The sequence below is a fragment of the Antechinus flavipes genome, chromosome 4 (genome assembly GCF_016432865.1).
Source record: "Antechinus flavipes isolate AdamAnt ecotype Samford, QLD, Australia chromosome 4, AdamAnt_v2, whole genome shotgun sequence".
Taxonomy (NCBI): Eukaryota; Metazoa; Chordata; class Mammalia; order Dasyuromorphia; family Dasyuridae; genus Antechinus; species Antechinus flavipes.
In genome coordinates this window covers 423,763,394-423,779,401 of record NC_067401.1, presented here as the reverse complement: position 1 = coordinate 423,779,401, position 16,008 = coordinate 423,763,394, and positions in this window count along the sequence as shown.

Here is a 16,008-nt window from a genome sequence, read left to right as displayed (position 1 = left end):
GAATGGAGTTACGATGTATCCGACTATGGCTGATCAGACCAATATGAGCTTAGAATATTCTGCCACACAGACACAGAGTCCCTGTGAACAAGTGGGGTGGATTCTCTAACTTTGTGCATCTTGCAGTCTGTCTCTTGCAAATTCAATTCTGCTTTGCTCAAGGAGCACAGCACCTTCTCTGACGAAGGCATTCAATGCTGACCTGTGCCAGTGTTTCCCATATCACACAATCAATTCTAAGTTCTTAATCAAATCCACGGGAGCTGATAAGATCACCAAGTGAAGTAACATAAAGGGAAGAGAGGTCAGAACTCTGAAGAATCTCTCCAGTTAGCAATATCTAGAAAAGGATCCAGTAAAGGAGCCATCCAAGCACATGTTATTCCTGCAGTATTCTGCCTGGCTCAGTTTACTCCTGGAACATTGTATTCAAATTGGAATAACATGTATTAAGATGAGCTAATAAGCTCCCATAGGAAGGGGACTGGGATGGGCAAAAGATCTGTAACTGTGCCAAAAAAGAAGCAAATGGAAAGATTTATGGATGACACGAATATTTTCTTTAATTACTTGAAAGGATTAGAATTGTTCTGTTTAATAACAATAGCTAACATTTACATAGTATCATGAGCCCTGCAAAGCATTTACATACATTATCTCATTTCATCTTCACAAAACCCTTCAAAGTAGGTACCTTCTTTTTGCAGATGTTCAAGGTTACACAACTGGCAAATGTTTGAATTGGCACTCAAACTCCATATCTCCCTGACTTGAAATCCATTGTTTTTACTCCTTGTGTCACTTAGCTGCCTTGGCTTGCCCTAGAAAACACATTGAAGCAATCCAACAAGCAATCCATAAGAAGCTGTCTAGAGGCAGATTTTTGGTTCAAAGAAAGAATTAACTTCCTAAAAGTTAGAACTATCAAAACAAATTTTAATTGGGTGCCCTTGCTAAAGATTTTAAATTGAAGTTGGAATGACCAGTGGTTGTGCAAGATAAGGGATTCTTGATCAAATGTAAGTTGAATTAGATGGTCTCTTCTAGTTTTCACTGGTGATCTGTGAAAATAAAGTATAGATGCTTTAAGACAGGGAAGAAATCCAACATGAACTTATAAATATCATCACATCCCGATTACCAAAAAGAGTATGGTGAGGGAGAGGAAAACTTCTGAGGAAGCTATCTCAAGTCTTTCTCTGACCATGTTACCCTCCTATTCAGTATAGTCCATACTCCCTAGGACCAACTATAACATCATCCTGTTTGGCAGAGTTAAGGAGCCCTTTGCAATCTGCCCCCCTCCTATGTTTCCAGTCTTCATATTCCTTGCTTCTTCCTACATTCTGACCTAGTGACTCTGGTCTCCTTGCTCTTCCCGTACAACTCCCATCTCTCAACTCCAAGTATCTTTTACCTGCTGGTCTTTGCTCCCCATAACTAACTTTCCTTCTTTCTGTTTCTTAATTTTTGTCTCTGTTTCTGAGTGTCTCTGTCTGTTTCTTCTCTCAATCTCTGTCTCTTTCTGCATATTTTTGTTTCTTGTTTGTCTCTCCCTCCATTCCACCCCATCCCCACCCCCAACTTCGGTCTTTTGCCTTACTAAAGTCCTTCCTTCTGAATGAAACCTTTCCCAGGGATTAAATGACTTGTCCAAAAGTGATATAAGTTGCAGAAACAAGATTTGCAACCAGGCCCTCTAATTCCAAATCAAGATTTCTTTCCACTACATCATTCTGCCTCCCTTCTCTCTCTGAAGAGTAAGCTTCAGCAAAGGAAAAATTTGCCCTGTACTATAACCTGAAGCATCTTCTCTCACTCCAACCGTGATTCAAAGGCAGGGAACATATTATGCTATCCAGGCTACTCAAACTTTCTCTTTACCCTGATTCTTCCCTCTATTCTTTCTTTCTTTTATCACTCCTTGGCATTGCAAAGCAATAAATTAATAAATGGAATAGTGAAAGAAAGCTATTCAGCAACTTGTATTTTATCAGAAAAACCAAAGAAGGAAAAACATACCCAAGATTAACCCCACCAAAAAACCCACCTCCTTTTTTAGCCCCCCAGTAGCGGTAATTTTATGTTCTTTAAAGTAGGCTTTGACTTAACCACAACTGTGTAGGTAGAGGAAATTTGCTGTGAGTATTTGCTATGCATGTGAGGCTAGGGGGTGGGGATGGGGTATGTCTGAGGGTGAGAGAGTGAGAGAGACAGAGGCAGACAGGAACAGAACTCTGTTAGGCAGAAAGAAACAGAGACTAAAAATTTAGAAATATAAGTACAGAGAAAGGTTGGAGGGAGAAATGAATAGAACTAGCTAGGAAATTATCTCCTAGAAATACCATGGTCCTCAGTCTAATGAGGAGTACTGACAATCTAATGAGGAGCAATGTACCATATTACCTTTACCCACTATGTTATGTAGGCTCTAAAGCTGGTTAAGTTAATTTTGTTCCTTTTTTTCTTTTCTTTTCTGATAAGAGGTTTGGTTTATTGTAAAGCAGGGCCAAGATGATTATGAAAGAATAGAATCAGAACTCCATTATCTTCAGGATCTACAAACTCAAGAGTAAACTGAGACTGGTTTAGCCCATGCCAGGTGGAAGAATCTTTCTTAGTCACTCCAGAGAAGACCAGAATATACTTGAATCCATGATATTCATTCATCTAAAACAAATGCTCTGAGCCTTTTTTTTTTCATCATGGATTTCTTTGGCAGGAGGAAGAAAGTACTTTTATTGGGAGGTGGAGAGGGGAGAGGGTAGCAAAGTTGAGATAGTATGAAACAGAGCTGAGAGGGGAATGAAGGATGGTCAGTTTGGCTTCCCCAAAATGAAAGTCGTGACAGTAACTCCATAGTAAGAGAAAGAGATTGGTGGTAGAGGGCAAAGGGTTAGAAAGATGTTCCAGGATAAGAAGGGAGCTTAGGTTTCTGTGATGGAGGATGGGGGCAGAGAGGGCTGTGTAAAAGAAAACTGACACTGAGTCAGGAAAAAAATAGCTCAAAAACTACCAGCCACCATCTCTTCCTGGCTTGCTTACCAACCCTCTTTGACACAAAGTTTCCCTTCAATCCTTCTTATGGGGGTAGATTAACAAAATTAGAAGAAATAGTAATAATAGCTAGTATTTATATAGTGCTTTAAGATCTTTAAATCACTTTACATATATTATCTCATTTAATCTATATGCAGTCTTTCTATACCACAAAGAGATTTTTATGAACAATTAAAATCAGTATTTTTTTTTTTTTTAAGTATTAAACTATACCTGGTGAAAAGAGGTCAAGGCCGGAATACTTGGGCTTTAATTAGCAGCAAGAGCAACACTGGTTAAAACCTCAAGGTTCAGATACAGTCAATGGTTACCCTTGAACTTGAATAAGATAACATGAGACTTTTCTTCCTCTTCTTCCTCTTTTTTTTTTCCCTCCTTTAAAAACAGTCTTTTAAAAAGATATGGGGGCGGGGGAGGATTCTGGGAAAATGGTGAAGTAATTGGTAAATTTCAAGCTCTCCAGATTTACCCCACAAGTAGAATAAATTTGTGCTTCAGGGTCAACATAGACTGGTGAAAAATCAAGAAGACTTGAGGCAAAATCCGGATCCTTTAAGTACAACCCAACAGGATCCGAAGACCCCAGGCAGAGGATAAACCCTTGTGAAGTGCAAACACCTCTGCTAACTCTGTAGAAACACCTAGTAGGGACCCCGCTCAGGCTGGCTAGGTGTGGCTGGAGCCTCAGCAGAAACCACAGACACTTTCACCTTCCCTATTGTTTGTCTAATCAGACCTGAGTCCTGCAAGACTGAGGGAATCTCAGCAGATTGGAAACATCAGACCCAGCTATGTTGCAGAATTGTGACCCTAAGTGAGAAGGGACCAACAGTGAGTCTAGAAGCAGTGGGGCAAAGATGCTGCCGGGAGCTCTTGGATTGGGGTTCCGGGTCAGAAGGGAGAACTGAAGAGAAGCGTGAGACGCCATCCCATGAATTGACAAAGAAGAAAGAACCTCACCATTGAATGGGAACAGGGAAGATTGTGGTTTATCTTCAGAGAAAGACATTTTAGTAAAAATAAAAAAATAAAATAAAAAAATAAAGCTTCTACTCCAAAGAGTAATATGAAATATGGCTCCCTGCCCAGAGAATTTATAGAATTAAAATAATAATAATAATAATAAACCAACTGAGAAACATTGAAGAAAAACTAAAAAAAATAAAAATAAAAACCATCCAAGAAAAGAAGATTATGAAAAAAAGTTACCCAATTAGAAAAAGAGGTATAGTGTCTCAAAAATGAAAAATAATTCTTTGAGGAAATAAAGAATCTGAAACATCTTATAAGAAAAATATCAGATCTGGAGAACAGATCAAAATGTGGTGATCTTTTTCTTCTTTAAAATATATAAGATAATAAGATAATGCTTCTCTCTGGGAGAGAGAGCAGGTTTCTCAGGGAGGTTTTCTTGGAGGCAGCCTTAGTATCAGTTCAGATCAATAATTACCCCAAATGCAGTCAGCTGGTAAAAATACAAATGTTTATTTCTCCTTCCAAGTCTTGTCTCTTTCCTTAGGCCCGGGATAGCTTGATTCTTAGAGGCCTATCTCTCTGCTTGGTTCCAAGAGCTCCCTCCAAATGTCTCCAAATCCAAGGTTTGTTCTTCAGCCTCTGCCTCTGCTTTCTTCAGCCTCCAGCCAGCTCCACTCTTCATGTAATTATGCTGAAAATCTGTCCGAGAGCCTCTGTCTATTTCTTTTTTCTCAAAAATTTCTGAGAATCAGTGCTTACAAAATGGACCTTTATTGCCAAATTGGTTTTGTTTTTTGGGAATGAGAGAAAACTTCCTTTTGGTTTCATTAGTCTTCTTTCTCCTGTACCTTCTTTCTTGTAACTGTAAATTTAGTCTACACTTCTTGCCATAAACATCCTGAGATAAAGATGGATGTTAGATCAACTTCTTTACCATGTAAGGTCCTTCTAACACATAGCCAATCTTCCTGTAGTAATTCCTAGTGCCAACTCCTTGAGCTGATGTTACCCACTGATATATTAGGAGGCAGTTGACCAAAAATACAACCAGTGTGAATAATCTGAAAACTTGGGAATCCTAAGGTATTAACTGAAATGACAGCAATTTTCTGAGCTCCATGCTCTTGCTTAGCTATCTTTTCTGCCTCTTCCATGAGTAGCATGCCAAATCCCTGATGCTGAAATCTGGACTATTTCACTCCTGCTGAGTGAAATGAGCAGGACCAGGAGATGATTATATACTTCAACAACAATATTGTATGAGGATGTATTCTGATGGAAGTGGCTCTTCTCAACAATGAGATGATTCAGATCAATTCCAAGATCTTATGATGAAGAAGCCATCTACACCCAGAGAGAGAGCTGTAGGAAATGAGTGAGAGGGATTATGGGTTTCTTCCCAGAGTGCTCTCTGGCCCTAAGAGCTTCAAGGGAGGTGTGAATTCACAAAGTTACAAAGTTTACTTTGTGAATCTCCCATATTTGTGAACTCCAATGAGTAAAGGTGTGAACACAAGCATTGTATCAATTAGTTCTACTTAGTACCTTGTTTTTAGGTTCTGGCCCAAAACATCAACTCTAATGAGTTAGCAGTTTGTAAAGATTCCAACATCTCCCCCTTTCTTTTGTTTTAGAACATAGGGTGGTCATGACCTCCCTGAATTCTCAAGGAGGTGAGAACCCCCAAAAAAAGGTGATCATGCCTTCCCTGACACCTCAGGAAGGGAGATGAAAACACCAAAGGAAATAGGAAGTCAAATCAGATTAGCGGGTTTCTGAAGGGGCTCACTTGAAACAGATACACATAAATCCATCAATATGGGCCAGAACTTTGAAACAGATATACATGGTATACATAAATTCATCAATATGGGAGACATTACACATAATTTACATAAGCATATAGCAATATAACACAGGCTAGTAGTAATGTAACAAATAACATGAATCAACATGAAAATTTAAGTAATGCAATAGTCTCATCAACAATTTTTCATCTCAAGAAATCCAATGATTCTTGCAAATACATAAAACACATAAGCATATAGCAATATAACACAGGCTAGTAGTAATGTAACAAATAACATGGATCAACCTGAAACTTTATACATGTCCATAAGTCCTAGAAATAGTCCAAAAGGATTCCATTGTCCATTAGTTCATGTTTCAGGAATCCAATAATTCCTGTAAGCTCTGAAGTACTGCAAAAGTCTCATCAACAATTTTTCTTCTCAAGGAATCCAATGATTCTTGCTGGTTTTTCAAGAACTAAAACAGTCTCATCTTGTGTTAGGAAATCCAGTGATTCTTGAAGATTTTAAAAGTCCTTTTAACAGTCTCATTGTCAGCCATGCTTTTTCAGTGTCAGATGCTTCTTAAATCTCCTTTGTTTTGAAGTTTTTCTCTTTTTCTATTTTATCTCAGGAAATCCAATGATTGTTGCTGGTTTTTGAGGAACTGAAAGCTGAAGATTTTAAAGTTCTTTTGACAGTCTCATTGTCAGCCATCTGATTCCTTCTCCACCTATGGAAATATAAGCAGACCCTCTTCCCCAAGCAGTTAACCTACCTAATTCCCTTCTATTTACCTCTTTTGGGATTTCTCCTCATCATCTGGTAATTACATTGGAGCTATTTGCACTGGATATTGCCTTGTTGTCTTAAAAGGCCTGTATTCTTCCCAACTGTAATCCTGATTGCTTTTCTGTTGGTTGATGACATCAGGGTCCTGAATTTCTAAAGTCTCTCTGGGTGTAACCTCAGCTGTTATCATGCCCCACCTATCTTTTGAGTGATACTTTGGAGCTGGGCCCTGCCTCTCATTCCTCTAGGTCAGTCTACATTTAGAGGCCCAGTGAAAGCCTCGGTTACATATTGGACATGGGGTTTTGAGTTTCATTCTCTCACCCTGTCTTCTCATTCTATCTCCATATCTACACTGAGCTCTAAGATGTCCAACTTTTCCACATTGAAAACATCGACGAGTTTCTCTAGAAGTCCCTTGCCAAGAGGGACCTTGTCTTCCCATATTCATCATAGCTTGGGTATAATAAGCATTTGTGCCCACTGTGGCACAGTATCTTATGATCTCTTCTAAAGGAGCATCTTTGTCTAGCCCCCATATAATTCTTTTGCAAACTTCATTGGCATTTTCCTTAGCCAAATGTCTAGTCATTATTTCTGTGGCAGCATTATCTCCAATGGGTCTTATTACAGCTGTTTGCAAACATCCCACAAAATCAGCAAAAGGTTCATTGGGACCTTGCTCTATTTTTAAATATTTAAAAATTTATTAATTTTAAAAGCTTTACTTCCATCCTTCTGTCCAGGGAGAGAATTCCAAGCTTCTATTTCAGCCTTAGAAATGTGCTCATACACTGTGATGGGATAATAAATCTGTTCTGAATTCTCTGCATACTGACCTTGACCAGCTATAGCTCCTGTTTATCTATTGCGTTGGGCTTGAATTCTACATAATTCATGAAACTCTGAAAGCCACAATAAATTTTGTCCTGGTTCTAGACATGTCTTAGCTATGGATTTCCAGTCATTTGGGGTTAAGATTTCATAAGACAATTTATCTAGTAATATCTTAACATAAGAGGATGTAACCCCATAAAGAGTGCAACCCTTTTTCAAATCTTTAATTTTTTCCAAATTAAAAGGAGTGTATTTTCTCTCTTTTTGACCTGAAGAGTCAAGCTTTTCAATCACAGGATATGCATTTATAAAATCAGATATATCTTCTCCTTCATTTTTTGTTTTAATTAATGCCTTTTCTAATCTTGTCATATTCTGCTTTACAGGAGAAGCTGACTGTGTTTCTGTCTCTCTTCCTCCCCCTTCTTCCTCTACCCATGAAGGGTTAATTGAGGGGGGAGGGTCATGAGATGTGGAATGACATAATTCCTCCTGCTGTGAAGTATCATACTCAGAATTGTAATTAACTCCATTCTCATCTGATTCGTCCTCCTTTTCACCTAGTATAGTTGGGACCTTTCCCTCCTGCACTTTCTTTTTCTTCATTATATCACTTAAATAATTTCTTATAGCCAATTGTATTAAATTGTATGTATAAAGTATATTTTTAGAAATTGAGTTTGGATGAGAATTGTAGAATTCACCTAGCTGTTCTCCCACTAACTTCCACTCATTTGGATCCAAATCTTTTTCTGTAGAGAACCAAGGAGATGTGTGCTGTACAGTTTTAAAAAGATCAACGACATGCTCCCAGGTTATAATTAAACCTTGATTTTTTATGTCTAGCAATGGTCTCTCAACATATTCCTTGAACAGAAACAGAAGTCTATTTTCTAAGTATCTGTCCCATCTTAGCTGAAATTCTACTTTAACTCTTTCAACAAAATTTCTTTGTTGCATTCACCCTAATTTCTGGGTCAAGAAGACTTTTCCACTGGATCAGGATCAGAAGCTTTTCCACTGGATCAGGATCTGAATCAGTCCCACGTTCAGGGCGCCAAAATGTTGTGTTCTTTTTCTTCTTTAATATCATAATAATAAATATGATGGTTCTCTCTGGGAGGGAGAGCAGGTTTCTTGGGGGAAGTTGTGTTCTTGAGTGGGATTATGGGTTTCTTCCTAGAGTGCTCTCTGGCCCTAAGAGCTTCAAGGGAGGTATGAATTCACAGAGTTACAAAGTTTACTTTGTGAATCTCCCATACTTGTGAACTCCAATGAGTAAAGGTGTGAACACAAGCATTGTATTAATTAGTTCTACTTAGTACCTTGTTTCAGGTTCTGGCCCAAAACATCAACTCTAATGAGTTAGAAGTTTGTAAAGATTCCAACATCTTCTCCTTTCTTTTGTTTTAGAACATAGGGTGGTCATGACCTCCCTGACTTCTCAAGGAGGTGAGAACCCCCCAAAAAGGTGATCATGCCTTCCCTGACACCTCAGGAAGGGAGATGAAAACACCAAAGAAAATAGGAAGTCAAATCAGATTAGCAGGTTTCTGAAGGGGCTCACTTGAAATAGGCACACATAAATCCATTAATATGAGAGGCATTACACATAATTTACATAAGCACATAGCAATATAACACAGGCTAGAAGTAATGTAACAAATAACATGAATTAACATGAAAATTTAAGTAATGCAATAGTCTCATCAACAATTTTTTCATCTCAAGAAATCCAATGATTCTTGCAAATACATAAAACACATAAGCACATAGCAATATAACACAGGCTAGTAGTAATGTAACAAATAACATGAATCAACCTGAAAACGTATACATGTCCATAAGTCCTAGAAATAGTCCAAAAGGATTCCATTGTCCATTAGTTCATGTGTCAGGAATCCAAATAATTCCTGTAAGCTCTGAAGTACTGCAAAAGTCTTATCAACAATTTTTCTTCTTAAGGAATCCAATGATTCTTGCTGGTTTTTCAAAAACTAAAACAATCTCATCTTGTGTTAGGAAATCCAATGATTCTTGAAGATTTTAAAAGTCCTTTTAAGAAAACATAAGAATAACTAGACTGCCAGAAAGTTGTAACCAGAAAGAGAACCTTGACACAATAATACAGAAAATAATCAAAGACAATTGCCCTGGAGTGATAGAACATGAGGGGAAAGTAGAAATAGGAAAAATCTACTGATCACAAAGATCACAAGATCCTTTGTGGGAAACATACGGGAATATTATTATCAAATTTTAAAACCCCCAGATCAAAGATAAAATTTTGCAAAGAAAAAAAACAAGGAAAAAAAAAACAATTCAAAGATGCTGGAGCTACAATTAGAATTGTACAAGACTTAGCAGTAGCTACAATTTAAAAAAACCCTCAGGTTCTGGAATCATATTTATTGATAATCAGAAGAACTAGGCCTAGGCCAAAATTATCATATCCAGTAAGATTATAATTTTGAATGAGAAAAAATGGACATTAAACAAACTTGCAGATTTTTAGAACTTTCTATCTACCAAATTGTAATTTAACAGAAAATTTTAACATATAAGAGGCAATATGAAAGATCAGTTTTAAGGAACAACATATACAAATTGTTTAAACATGGACAAATTATGACATGTTTGAGATTTACATCAACGATAGGGTAGCTCAAAAGAATGATTGGCAGAGCTAAGGGAAAAATAATAATCATGTTATACAAATGAGGTACAGAAGAAGAATAGACAAAGAGGTATTAGAGAGGGAAGGAGAGCTCTGAGTTCTGAAAACCTACTCACATTGGAAATGAGTTCAATGGGCAAAATGCTACATATATACTATGAAGGATATAGTAGTCTCCAAAATCTATAAAGAAATAAGGGAGGAAGAATGGGGCAGATGGGGAACCAAAGGGTGAGACAAGAAGACAAGGGAAGGATCCTTATATGGGGGGGTTAAGTAATAGCAAGACAAATTATGGAGCAGAAAGACATGTATGTATATGGACTGTATGCCGGTGTGAATGTGAATAAGCATGTATATATCTACATATATACACATAAATAAACCTTTTCTAACTGTAGCTTGGTTGGGGGTGGTTGAGGTGATGGGGGGGGGGAGAATAAAGTAAAAAAGATGTGCAGCAGAGAACCAAAGAACAATTTATAAGAAGGTAAAGAAAAATGGACATTCATGAATATAATTTCATATATATATATGTAAATACTTTCTTATTCTGGTAATTTGTTGTTATATATTTTGAATCCTCCCTGATGTTATGTAGGGCACATGACAAAGTTCCCTTTAATTTTTTAAAAACTATGAGATGACTTTCTAGGAGCCAAAGGGATGGGAAGAGTTAGGGCAATGTAAATACAAAAGATTTCAATAAAAAGAGCTCATGAGATCCATTGATTGGGGCCAAGGTGGAAATATAAAGGCCATGAATGCCCAAAGGCATCTTTCTCATTACATCTATTTAACTAATTATACAACTAATAGGTGTCTGAGGCTGAATTTGAATTCAGAGTCTTTTGACTTTAGTCCAGATAGAGCACTGAGGTTAAGGTTAGGAAGACTCATTTTGAGTTCAAATGTTGGCTCAGATCACTAATAAGTTCCTTAACAGTTTGCCTCATCTTTATTTTTATTTATTTTTATAATAGTTTTTTTTTCATATAAGGTAGTTTTCAACATTCACCCTTACAAAACTTTGTGTCTTATTTTTCTCCTTCCTCCCCCTCCTCCTAGACAGCAAGTAATTCAATATAAGTTAAACACATGCAGTTCTTCTAAGCCTATTTCTAGCTTTATCAAGATGCACAAAAAGGGAAAAAATGAGAGAAAAAATAAGCAAGAAAACAACAACAAAGGTGAAAATACTATCTTGCCATCCACATTCAGTCCCTATAGTCCTCTCTCTGGATGCAGATGAATCTCTCCATCAGAAGTCTATTGAAACTGTTTGCCTCATCTTTTAAATGAGCTGGAGAAGGCAATGGCAATGGCAACGGCAAGCCACTCCCGTATCTTTCCCAAGAAAATCCTACATGGGGTCACAAAGAGTTGGATGTGACTGAAATGACTGAACAATAAATAATTATTATGTAATTTTCCCTGCCTGAGTTCATAGAAATAACCTTCCACAGAAGTCTGAGTGAAATATTAAACAAGGATGGTGGTGATGGTAATGTGATGATGGTGACATTGGCAGTTGTGTGTGTGTGTGTGTGTGTGTGTGTGTGTGTGTGTGTATGGGGTGTGTGTGTGGGGGGGAGTCTGACAATACTTCTGTATGCACATTGTGTTCTTGAAGCTTTTTTCCCCCATAGATAGAATTTCTGTTCCTTTCACATGGGGAAGAGCAAAGGGTGGGGTGGAGTGAAGGCCAAGATTAAAAACTAAAGTATCTGGTTTCTCATCTCAAGATAGCTATAGCTGTGGTGAGTGGAGAAGTCTGCTTCCCTAGAAAACATTCATTCACTCTTGAATCTTAGGACCTTAGCAAACAAAGGATTCCTTAAAGCTGTTACTGAAAACTTGAGTGTCCAGATCTTAAATTCTCTCCCCTTCTTCCCCTCCCACATGATTTGAAGATTTTTATTTATTTGACTTATTCATAAAAGCATGTATTTGCTCTATATCACATATATTTGTGACATAGGCAGAATAAGGATTATAGTATTATAATTTTGTTAAACTACTCAAATTGGACTTCCAGGGGCGGAGTCAAGATGGCGGAGCAGGCACACGACTCTCTAAGCTCCTCTCATTACCCTCATAACCAACTATTTAATCCAACCTCAAAAATAACTCTTCACTGCTTAAATTCATGAAGATTAGAAGCACTACAACTTACCACCCGAAGTCAATCCGGAAGATCGCCAGGAAGGGTTTGTCCTGAGGGGCCAGGAACAAACTAGCACAGGCAGCGAGAGACTAGTGTCCTGAGCAGACCGGGGCGGGGGTGATCTCTGTGGCTAGAGAAGTTATAGAGACGACTCTGCTATCGGCTAACTGCTCTGCCTTGACTACAAAGCAGTAAACTGGCAGAGAAATTAAAGCCTAAAACAGAGGGTCCTCTAAAAAATGCCAGAACCTAACGAGATCTGGCTGTAACCCCTCAGACCCAGAAGTGACTCAGGCAGACTTTACCGCAGCCCTGCAGCCACATCTTGCAGTTCGGGGCTTTTGCGGGGACAGTTACTAATCTGTACAGCAGGGCTGCCCAGGCTGTGCAGCCTCTAATCTGCAGAGTGGGGGGCTCAGCCTGGGGCAATAGAACCTCCCCAGCTGACTGCGCTTCCCGGGCAGACACTTCCGGTCCCTGCAAATCCATTCACTGCTCAGCTGCTAACACCCATAGCCCCAGGACAGGCTTTGGCTTGGGAAGTGAAACTCTCACTGCTCAGTGTCTAGCTGCAGGGCAGCCGTTATCTCACACAGTGGGGGTTCTTTAAAGGGCACTTTCCCAGCCCGGCCCTGTAGGCCTGAGTTACTTTCGGGTGGGGAACTCTTTCCCAGAGCACTCCAGTACCTCACTGCTTTTTGTAGCCAGCTGGCAGGGTACCAGTCCATACACCTTTCACTGCTCTGCAGAGGAAGCTGGTAACCTCCTGGCTCTGAAGGCAGACCTTATAGGCTTTAACAAAATGAGTAAAAAAATCAAAAGAACGACTGATAATTTCTATACAGAAAGAGAACAGCTTTTCAACCCTGAAGAGACTAATAGCAGACAGTCTCCAGACAATTGTTGGTCTCCAATACAAAAGGCTCTCCTAGAAGAGATTATTAAAAACCTTAAAAGAGAACTAGAAGAGAAATGGGGAAAGGAAAGAGAAGCTATGCCAAGAGAATACAGAAAAGGCATATAACTCACTAAAAGAAAAATTTGATAAAGTGGAAAAAGAAAACAACTTCTTGAAATGTGAATTGGAAAAGGTAAAAAAAAAAAAAAAAACTCCCAAGAAGTGCAGGGAAACAGAATTTGCGAATTGGAAAAAGAAACTAACTCACTTAAAAATAAAATTAGTGAAATGGAAAAAAATTCCATAGAGCAAAACAACTCAATTGGACATATACAAAAAGAAGTAAAAAAAGCTAACGAAGAAAATAACTCACTAAAAATCAGAACTGAACAAATAGAAATGACTGATTCATTGAGACATCAAGGATCAGTCAAGCAAAACCAAAAAAATGAAAGATTAGAAAAAAATGTCAAATATTTACTTGGAAAAAACAACAGACCTGGAAAATAGATCTAGGAAAGATAACCTGAGGATCATCGGACTACCAGAAAATTATGATGAAAAAAAGAGCCTAGATACTATTATACAGCAAATCATCAAAGAGAACTGCCCAGAAGTAATAGAACCAGAAGGGAAAATAGGCGTTGAAAGAATTCATCAAACACCTTCTGAAAAAGACCCTAAAATAAAGACTCCGAGGAATATTGTGGCCAAACTTCAGAATTTTCAGACTAAAGAAAAAATTTTACAAGCAGCCAGGAAAAAACAGTTCAAATACTGAGATGCTACAATAGAGGTCATGCAAGATCTGGCTGCCTCAACATTAAAGGATCGAAGGGCCTGGAATCAGATATTCCGAAAGGCAAAAGAACTTGGAATGCAGTCAAGAATAAACTACCCAGCTAAGCTGAGTATTTTTTTCCATGGAAGAAGATAGACATTTAATGAAATAGAGGAATTCCATCTGTTTCTAAGGAAAAAACCAACTTAAACAAAAAATTTGATCTCCAACAACAGGAATCAAGAGAAGTAGAAAAAGGTAAAAGGAACTCTTGAGAACTGTATTTCTGTTGTGGATATACATAAAAACCATATGTATAATTTGATTTTACTGATATAACATAAAAAAGGGAAGTAGAAATGGAAAGGGGATAGTGTCAGAAAAAGGGAAGAGGGGAGATAAAAAGAGGGAAACTACATGCAACAATGAGGCAAAGGAAACCTATCATATATGAGGGAACTTAGAGAGGGGGAGGAACATTTTGTGAATCCTACTCTCATCAGAGTTGGCTCAAAGAGGAAACAATTGACATATTTGTTTTACAGAGAATCTGCTCTCACTTCATTAAAAAATGGGAGAGGAAAAGGGAGAAGGAAAAAGAGTAATAAGGGAAGGGTACAAGAAAGGGGAAGGGATTCAAAGGGAGGAGGAAGGGATACTAAAGAGGGAGAGCTACGTGACGTTTGTGGGACCAATAAGTTTAATACTAGGGAAGAAGGGAAGGAGGGCAAGAAAAAGAAAAGTATAATCTGGGAATATTAGTATGGCAGGAAATACAGAACTGGTTATTTTAACTGTAAATGTGAATGGGATGAACTCTCCCATAAAGAGGAGGCAGATAGCAGACTGGATCAAAAGTCAGAACCCTACAATCTCTTGTTTACAGGAAACACATTTAAAACAGGGAGATACATACAGAGTAAAGGTAAAAGGCTGGAACAGAATCTATTATGCTTCAGGTGAAGTCAAAAAAGCAGACTTATGGAAGAGGGAGGAATTTATGACCAAAGAAGAACTAGAGATCACTATTGACCACAAAATAGAAAATTTTGATTATATCAAATTGAAAAGTTTTTGTACAAACAAAACAAATGCAGACAAGATTAGAAGGGAAACAATAAACTGGGAAAACATTTTTACAATCAAAGGTTCTGATAAAGGCCTCATTTCCAAAATATATAGAGAATTGACTCTAATTTATAAGAAATCAAACCATTCTCCAATTGATAAATGGTCAAAGGATATGAACAGACAATTCTCAGACAAAGAAATTAAAACTATTTATAGACATATGAAAATATGCTCCAAATACAAATTAATCAGAGAAATGCAAATTAAGACAACTCTGAGATACCACTACACACCTGTCAGATTGGCTATAGTGACAGGGAAAGATAATGTGGAATGTTGGAGGGGATGTGGGAAAACAGAGACACTGATACATTGTTAGTGGAATTGTGAACACATCCAGCCATTCTGGAGTGCAATTTGGAACTATGCTCAAAAAGTTATCAAACTGTGCATACCCTTTGATCCAGCAGTGTTTCTACTGGGCTTATACCGCAAAGAGATACTAAAGAAGGGAAAGGGACTTGTATGTGCCAAAATGTTTGTGGCAGCCCTGTTTGTAGTGGCTAGAAGCTGGAAAATGAATGGATGCCCATCAATTGGAGAATGGCTGGGTAAATTGTGGTATATGAATGTTATGGAATATTATTGCTCTGTAAGGAATGACCAGCAGGATGAATACAGAGAGGCTTGGAGAGACTTACATGAACTGATGTTGAGGGAAATGAGCAGAATCAGGAGATCATTACATACCTCAACAACGATACTGTTTGAGGATGTATTCAGATGGAAGTGGATCTCTTCGATAAAGAGAGCTAATTCAGTTTCAATTGATCAAGAATGAACAGAAGCAGCTACACCCAAAGAAAGAACACTAGGAAATGAATGTAAACTGCTTGCATTTTTGTTTTTCTTCCCGGGTTATTTATACCTTCTGAATCCAATTCTCCCTGTGCAACAAGA